We start from the raw sequence: 9,055 nt of genomic DNA on the forward strand, positions 1-9,055 counted from the left end.
GTGTTTTACACTTGCTCAGCTTTATAAAGCAGGTAAAAGAGTTTGGTACTCACTGGGTAATAAGACACCACTGCAGGGGTCTTAAGCTAGGTAGTTACCACATCAGATTTTCCTTTTAATAAGAATGTTGAGACCAGGCACGGTGGCTCATGCCTGTAATCCCAGCACTTTGGGAGGTCAAGGCAGGCAGATTGCTTGAGCTTAGGAGTTCAAGACCAAGCTGGGCAACATAGTGAGAACCCATTCTCTACAAAAATACAAAAAAATATTAGCTAAGAGTGGTGGCATGCTCCTGTAGTCTGAGCTACATGGGAGGCTGAGGTGGGAGGGTCGCCTTTTTGGCCCAGGGAGGTCAAGAATGCAGTGAGCCGTGATAGTGCCACTGCACTCCACTCTGGGTGACAGAGTGAGACCCTGTCTCCAAAAAAAAAAAAAAGTTGGCTTTGGCTTTGGAGAGGAGTGTATTGGAATGGGCAGGGAGGGGTTTTTGTGATTCTACACAGGAGATGCAGCTACTGAGTTTACTAGCCTTGGTTGTTTCCCCAGTTTTGAGCAAAGGACATGGCACGGGGTACCCTCAATATGTTTTTAAAATGAAGATCATTAAAGGAGAGAAACAGGCTGAAAGTTGGGAATAGACTTTGAAAGTAGTGGGAACTGGTATTCGACCTTAGGGAAACTGTCCCTATTTTGGTATTTATTAAAAACTTGGACTCCCAGTGATGTTTCCAGTAAGTCTGTAGAAATTCTGCTAGGTTGGTCGGGTGCAGTGGCTCATGCCTGTAATCCCAGTACTTTGAGAAGCCGAGGTGGGTGGATCACCTGAGGTCAGGAGTTCAAGACCAGTCTGGGCAGCATGGTGAAATCCCATCTCTACTAAAAATATAAGAATTAGCCCACATGGTGGTGCATGCCTATAATCCCGTTACTTGGAGGCTGAGGCACGAGAATCGCTTGAACCCAGGAAGCGGAGTTTGCACTGAGCCGAGATCATGCCATTGCACTCCAGCCTGGGCAACAGAGCAAAACTCTGTTCCAAAAAAAAAAGAGAAATTCTGCTAGGTTGGCTGATTCAAATGCCCACTGATGAAAGTGTGTTCAGAATTACACACCTGGAATGCATTGTGGCATGCAAATATTGTGCAGTCCCTTTCTAATGCTCTTATAGGACAAAGAAACTGCATTGTGTTTTCTGACAGTCCATTAGTGTGGTCCTTTCCTGGAAGTAGTAGTTATTAATATATGGGGCTCGTGCTTGAATCTGTGTAATATTGAATGCTCTTAAATAGAGCCTACATCTCCAAATCAACCAGCTTAAAAATGTTATAATGAGTATAAATTATCTGGAGTTTTTAAATGTACATTATTACTATCAGGCTGTCCCTCTCCGGAGACACATTCACTAGCAGTCATATTCCAAATATTCCACATGCCAAACCTACTCAAAGTGAGTGAAATAATGATATTTCTATTAAACCTTAGCAAACAGCAAACTAGTATCCTCACCACAGAGAGGTGATTTAAACTGGCATCACCTTTATGGGCCAGTTTTCCCAAGAGCTACCAGCCTGAGGAAATTTCTCCAGAAGCCTAGGGGTGAAGAAAAAGCTTGTACTTTTTCTTGAGATTCTTCCTGTCAGCTTAGGGAGCTGGCAAACAACTAGGCTCAAGGCCCTACTATTTGAAAACTTTGCTTTCCAGAAACACACTGACCATTTTACAAAGTTGAATGGTAGGGAAAATTTGGGTTCTTTGCTTTCTGAAGAAACCCTTTCTATGTGCAACTAAATTAAGGAGCAGAAGCAGCTGAGAGAAAACTCAGCATCTCCTTTACCAAATAAGAGGCTTAAAGGAAAAGAAGACAAGGAACGTAATTTTGCAGGTCCTCTTTAAAAGAAGAGGAAGATGGACTTTTTAAGAAAATAAGTATCTAGAAGCTTTAACTAAGCATAAACATGATTGAGGAAAAAAAGCAGTCATTGTTGGGGTTTTTTTTTATTTTAATCCACTGTAATTGGAAATACAATGTTTCCAGCAATGATATAAAGGTAAACCGGGGCCAGATGGGATGGCTTATGGCTGTAATCCCAACACTTTGGGAGGCTGAGGCGGGCGGATCACTCGAGGCCAGGAGTTTGAGACCAGCCTGGCCAACATGGTGAAACCCCGACTCTACCAAAAATACAAAATTTAGCCAGGCATGGTGGTACGTGCCTGTAAACCTAGCTACTCGGGAGGCTGTGGCATGAGAATCACTTGTACCCAGGAGGTGGAGGTTGCAGTGAACCAAGATCCTGACACTGAACTCCAGCCTGGGCAACACAGTGAGACTCTGCCTCAAAAAAAAAAAGAAAGAAAGAAAATTGGCTTATTGTTTAAAAAAATAGAGACAAAAATTGTAGCAAGAATGGGTTTCACTTATTTGTGAGAATTATTTATAATGGAGGAGAAGAACCCCAACTGGTGTCACCCCAAATCTCTGTTAGAAGAGCAAAGGTTATCTAAATCATGACACACTTACACACTGGACTATCATACAGCTATTAAAAAGAATGAGTTTCAAAGTGATTATACCTTTTGCATGCCCGCCAGCAATGTATAAACTCCAGTTGCTCCACTCTTGTTAATGCTCCCTACTGTCACCTGTAGCCATTCTAGTAGGTATGTAGTGGTATTTCATTGTGGCTTTATTTTGCTTTTCTCTGATGAGAGATGTTGAACATCTTTACATGTGCTTATTGGGCATTCATACATCTTCCTTTGTGAAGTATCTGTTCAAATCTTTTGCCCATAGTTTTATTGCGTAGCTTGTTTGTTTGTTGAATTGTAAGAGATCTTTACATATAAAAATTCAAGGGACAAGCTCTTTTTCAGATATATGCTGTGAATATTTTTTCCTAGTCTGTGGCTTGCCTTGTCATTTTCTTAACCATCTCCTTCAAAGAGCAAAGGTTTTTAATTTTGAAGAAATACATTTTATCAACATTTTCTTTAATGGTTCATGTTTTTGTGTCCTGTTTAAGAAATCTTTAACTAATTCAATACCACAAAAATTTTCTATTTTTTTCTAGAAATGTAATCTTTTATCTCTTAATTTTATGATCCATTTTTATTCATTTTGAGTTAGCTTTTGTGCATGGTATGAGGTAAAGGTTGAGGTTCATTTTTATTCTCATACAGATATTCAGTTGCTATCATCGTATAAAGCTAAATCCTTACCATATATAGCAATCTCATTTCTCAGTATTTGCCTAAGAGGATTGAAAGCATGTTCACACAAAGATTTGTGTGTCAATGTTCACAGCAGCCTTATTTTTAATAGCCAAGAGCTGGAAACAACATTTAGAAAAGGCACAAAAATACCGTAACATAAATGAATTTCAAAAACTTTATGTTAATTGAAAGAAATCAGACACAAAAGACTACATAATGTGTGATTCCATTTATATGAGATCCTAGAAAAAGCAATAGTATAGTGACAGAAAGCAGATCAGTAGTTACCTGAGGTTGGGGGTGAGGGGAAGAGACTGACTGCAAAGGGGATGAGTATACCTTTTAGGGTATTGAAATGCTCTATATCTTATGTTACTGTACACAAGTATCATAACTCTACTTTTACAATAAACAAATTTTATTGTTTGGGAATTATATCTTAACCTGGAGCAAAGGTACATAACCAGGAGAAAATGGAAATGAAATAAATTAAATATTAAAGAGTGATTCTTTCTGGAGAATTAATTCTTTTTGCATTATGTAACGCACCTCTTTATCCCTGATAATTTTCTTTGTTCTGAAGTCTGGTTTGTCTGATATTAATACAGCTACTCCAGCTTTCTTTTGATTAATGTTAGCCTGGTAGATCATTCACCATCCTTTTGCTTTTAATCTGTATATGTCTTTATATTTAAGGTGAGTTTCTTATAGTCAACACAGAGCTGAGTCCTGTTTTTTGGTATACTTTGATGGTTTGTATCTTTTAAGTTTGTATATTTAAAGTAATGTTTTAGGTCAGTGCAGTGGCTCATCCCTGTAATCCTAGCATTTTGGGAGGCTGAGGCCGGTGGATTGCTTGAGCCCAAGAATTCGAGACCAGCCTGGGAAACAAAATGAGATTTTGTCTCCACAAAACGTTTTAAAAATTAGCTCAGTATGGTGGCATACGCCTGTAGTCCCAGCTACTCAGGAGGCTGAGGTGGGAGGATCACTTGAGCCCGGGAGGTCGAGGCTACAGTGAGCCATGATCGCACCACTTTACCCCAACCTGGGTGACAGAGTGAGACCCTGTCTCAAAAAATTAAATAAATAAATAAAAATGATGTTTCAGTGATTATTGATACAGTTGGATTAATACCTACCATATTTGTTACTATTTTCCACTTGTTGCCCTTGTTTTTTCTTTTTTTGTCTTCCACTTTTTCTGCCTCCTCTGGTTTTGAGTATTTTGTGTGATTCTATTTTTTCTCCTCTCTTAGTATGTGAATTATACATTTTTTATTATTACTTTTTTAGTGGTTGCTCTAGACTTTTCAATATACATTTACAACTATTCCAACTTCACTTTCAAATAATACTAGACAACTACATGGGCAGTTTAAGTACCTTATAATAAAGTGTTCCCATCTGCCACTGTCCATCCCTTATAATACTGTTGTCATTCATTTCATTTATCCATAAGCTATAATTGTGGAATACATTATTGCTATTATTATTTTGAACAAACTGTTGCCTGTCTCTTAGAATAAGAGAAATAAACGGTTTTATTTTACAGTATTTCTTCTCTAATACTTCCTTTCTTTACCTAGATCCAAGTTTTCGACCTATAGCATTTTCCTGCTTTCTAAAGGAAACTTTTAACATTTCTTGCAAGGCAGGTTTACTGGTGATAAATTCCCTCAGTTTTTGTTTGGGAAAGTTTTTATTTCTCCTTCACTTTGGAAGGGTAACTTCTCTGGGTACAGAATTCTTGGTTGGTGATTCTTCCAGCACTAAGTGTTTTATTCCACTCTCTTCTTGCTTGCATGGTTTCTGAAGAGAAGTCTAATGTAATTCTCACACTTGCTGCTCTATAGGTAAGGCATTTTTCCCCCTTTGGCTTCTTTCAATATTTTTTCTATTTCTTTGATTTTCTGCAGTTTGATTATGATATGCCTAGATGTAGATTTTTTTTGGCATTTATCTTACTTGGCGTTCTCTGAGCTTTGTGGATCTGTAGTTTGGTATTTATCTTTAGTATGGGAAACTCTCAGACACTAGTGCTTCACATATTCTGTTCCTTTTTCTCTTTCTTTCTCCTGGTATTTCCATTATGCATATGTTGTCCCTTTTATACTTGTGCTACTGTTCTTGGATGTTCTGTTCTGTTTTTTTGGTTTTTGGGGGTTTTTTGGGGTTTTTTTTTTTTTTGTGGATTTCAGTTTTGGGAGTTCCTATGGACATTTCTTTTAAGCTCACTAATTCTTTCCTTGGCTGTGTCCAGTCTACTAATGAGCTCAGCAGAGACACTCTTTATTTTTGTTACAGTAATTTTGATTTCTAGCATTTCCTTTTGATTCTTAGAGTCTTCATTTACCTGTTTACATTACCCATTTGTTCTTTCATGTTGTCTACCTTTTCATTAGAACACTTAGCATATTAATTATAGTTGTTTTAAATTTATGGCGATAATTTAACATCTCTGCCATATCTGAATCTGGTTCTGATGCTTGCTCTGTCTCTTCAAAATATGTTTTTTAAAAAAAATTTTAGTGTAATTTTTTGTTTCAAGCCACACAGGATGTACAGGGTAGAAAGAACTGAGATAAATAGGCCTTAGTGTGAGGTTTTATGTTTATCTGGCTACGGGTTAGGCTGTTTTTACTGTTTGCTGTAGCTGTAAGTATCTGAAGCTAAACTTTCCTCTGGTGTCCTTGTTTTTGTCTTTCTTGTTGCTTTTGAGTTTCCTTAGAGATTTTAAAAATATCACCTGCTATGTACAGTCCTTTCCATTGTATTGCCCTGTTATTATACAGGAGCCCTATTGATGTGGTGATGAGGTGTTAGGAGGAGAAAAAGCAGTTGATCGTCTTATAATTAGGTCTGAGTCTCTTAGTGAGCCTGTGCACCTGGGTTTTGTGACCTTCATGAGTGCTTCTGTTTTGTTTTTTCATTTTGCCCCCGTAAAAGACACAGGAAGGCTAGAGAATACTCTAGTTGGGATTTCCCTTCTTCCACATGGGTTAGGCTCTGGTACAACAGTTTCTCTTGAAGGCAGGCCTATTAAGAAGAACAGAATATTCTGGTGTATGTTTAAATGTTTGCTTTTCCCCTCCCACTGCTGGAAATACAAAGTGATACTGTTCTAATCTTCTGTGAGAATCTAATAAGGCTCCTGGGGGTAAAACTCACAAAGGGTGGGCCCCTTAAGACTGGATCCCCTGGAGTTTTTTACCCTCAAACTGTCCACACTGAACCTCCAGCAATTCATTAGTTATAGATTAAGTTTTCTTCCTCTGGTACTGGTGAGTTTGCTACTCTTGGACTTCTGCTCCTGTAGGTCATGATTCTCTGTATCCACCTGATATGGTTTGGGTTTGTGTCCAAATCTCATGTCAAATTGTAATCCCCAATGTTGGAGGAGGGGCCTGGTGGGAGGTGGCTTGAACTTGGGGGTGGATTTCCTCCTTGCAGTTCTCATGATAGTGAATGAGTTCTCACAAGATTTGGATGTTTAAAAGTGTGTAGCACCACCCCACTGGCTCTCTTCCTCCTGCTTCTGCCATGTGAGACATGCCTGCTTCCCCTTCACCATCTGCCGTAATTGTTTCCTGAGGCTTCCTCAGCCATGCTTCCTGTACAGCCTGTGGAATCATGAGTCAATTAAACCCCTTTTCTTTATAAATAACCCAGTCTTAGATAGTTCTCAATAGCAGTGTAAGAACAAACTAATACAGAAAATTGGTATAGAGAGTGGGGTATTGCTATAAAGATACTCAGTGATTCTCTCTGAGTGGCAATATTATGAATGTGGAAGTGACCTTGGAACTGGGTAATGGGCAGATGTTGGAACAGCTTGGAGGGCTCAGAAGACAGGAAGATGAAAAAAAGTATGCTACTTCCTAGAGACTTGTTAAATTGTTGTAACAAAAATGCTAATAGTGATATGGACAACAAAGTCCAGGCTGCCGGGGGCGGCGGCTCACGCCTGTAATCCCAGCACTTTGGGAGGCCAAGGAGGGCAGATCACGAGGTCAGGAGATTGAGACCATCCTGGCTAACATGGTGAAACCCCGTCTCTACTAAAAATAAAAAAAATCAGCCAGGTGTGGTGGCACGCACCTGTAGTCCCAGCTACTCAGGAGGGCGAGACAGGAGAATCACTTGAACTCGGGAGGCGGAGGTTGCAGTGAGCCGAGATCGTGCCACTGCACTCCAGCTTGGGTGACAGAGCATGACTCGGTCTCAAAAATAAAAAATAAAAATAAAAATAAAAAAAATAAAGTCCAGGCTGAGGTTGTCTCAAATGAAGCCTCTGAGGAACATATTGGGAACTGAAGTAAAGGTCACTCGTGCTACACCATAGCAAAAAGACTAGTGGCTTGGGCCCCTGATCTGGGGATCTGTGGAACTTTGAACTTGAGAGAGATGATTTAGGGTATCTGGCAGAAGACATTTCTAAGCAGCAAGGCATTCAAGAAGTGCCTTGGCTGCTTCTGACAGCATATGTGCATACGTGTGTACAAAGAGATGATCTGAAACTGGAACTTATATTTAAAAGGGAAGCAGAGCATAAAAGTTTAGAAAAGTTGCAGTGGGACCATGTAGTAGAAAAGAAAAACCCATTTTCTGGGGAGGAATTCAAACCAGCTGCAGAAATTTGCATAAGTAAACAGGAGCTGAATGTTAATAGCCAAGACAATGGAGAAAATGTCTTGAAGGCATTTCAGAGACCTTTGTGGCAGCCAAGAGGCCTAGGAGGGAAGAACAATTTCACGGGCCAGGCCCAGGGCCATGATACCCTGCCCCACATCAGGACACTGCTGCCTACATCCCAGGGGCTCCAGCTCCAGCCATGGCGAAAAGGGCACCAGATATGTCTCAGGCTGGTGCTCCAAAGGGTGCAAGCCATAAGCCTTGGTGGCTTTCACGTGGTGTTAAGCCTGCAGGTACACAGAGGGCAAGAGTTGAGGCTTGGGAGCCTCTGCCTAGATTTCAGAGGATATATGAAAATGTCTGGATGTTCAGGCAGAAGTTTGCTGCAGGAGCAGAGCCCTTATGGACAACCTCTACTAGGGCAGGGCAGAGGGGAAATGTGGGGTTGGAACCCCCACTTAGAGTCCCCACTGGGGCACTGCCTAGTGGAGCTGTGAGAAGAGGGCAACTGTTCTACAGACCCCAGAATGGTAGACCCACTGACAGCTTGAACGTGAATCTGGAAAAGCCACAGGTACTCAATGGCAGCTCTTGAGAGCAGCCATGGGAGCTGAGCCCTGCAGAGCCACAGGGGTGGGGCTGCCCAAGGCCTTAAGAGCCCATCCCTTGCATTGGTGTGGCCTGGATATAAGACATGAAGTCAAAGGAAATTATTTTGGAGCTTTACGATTTAATGACTATCCTGCTGGGTTTTGGACTTGCATGGGTCCTGTAACCCCTTTGTTTTGGCCAATTTCTCCTATTTGGAATGGGAGTATTAAGTAAGTACCTTGTTTTTTATTTTGCTTGTCTTAGAGAGACTTTGGACTGTGGACTTTTGAGTTAATGCTGAAATGAGTTAAGACTTTGGGGGACTGTTGAGAAATGACGATTATATTTTGCAATGTGAGGAGGACATGAGATTTGGGAGGGCTTGGGGGTGGAATTATATGGTTTGGATTTGTTTCCCTGCCCAAATCTCATGTCAAATTTTAATTCCCAGTTTTCGAGGAGAACCCTGGTGGGGGGTGATTGAATCATGGGGGCACATTTCCCCCTTGCTATTCTCATGATAGTGAGTTCTCACAAGATCTGGTTGCTTAAAAGAGTATGGGAAGGTAGCACCTTCCCCTTTGCTCTCTTCCTCCTGTTTCTGCCGTGTAAGATG

Source organism: Pongo abelii, chromosome 13, assembly GCF_028885655.2.
Source record: "Pongo abelii isolate AG06213 chromosome 13, NHGRI_mPonAbe1-v2.0_pri, whole genome shotgun sequence".
In the NCBI taxonomy this organism is placed as follows: Eukaryota; Metazoa; Chordata; class Mammalia; order Primates; family Hominidae; genus Pongo; species Pongo abelii.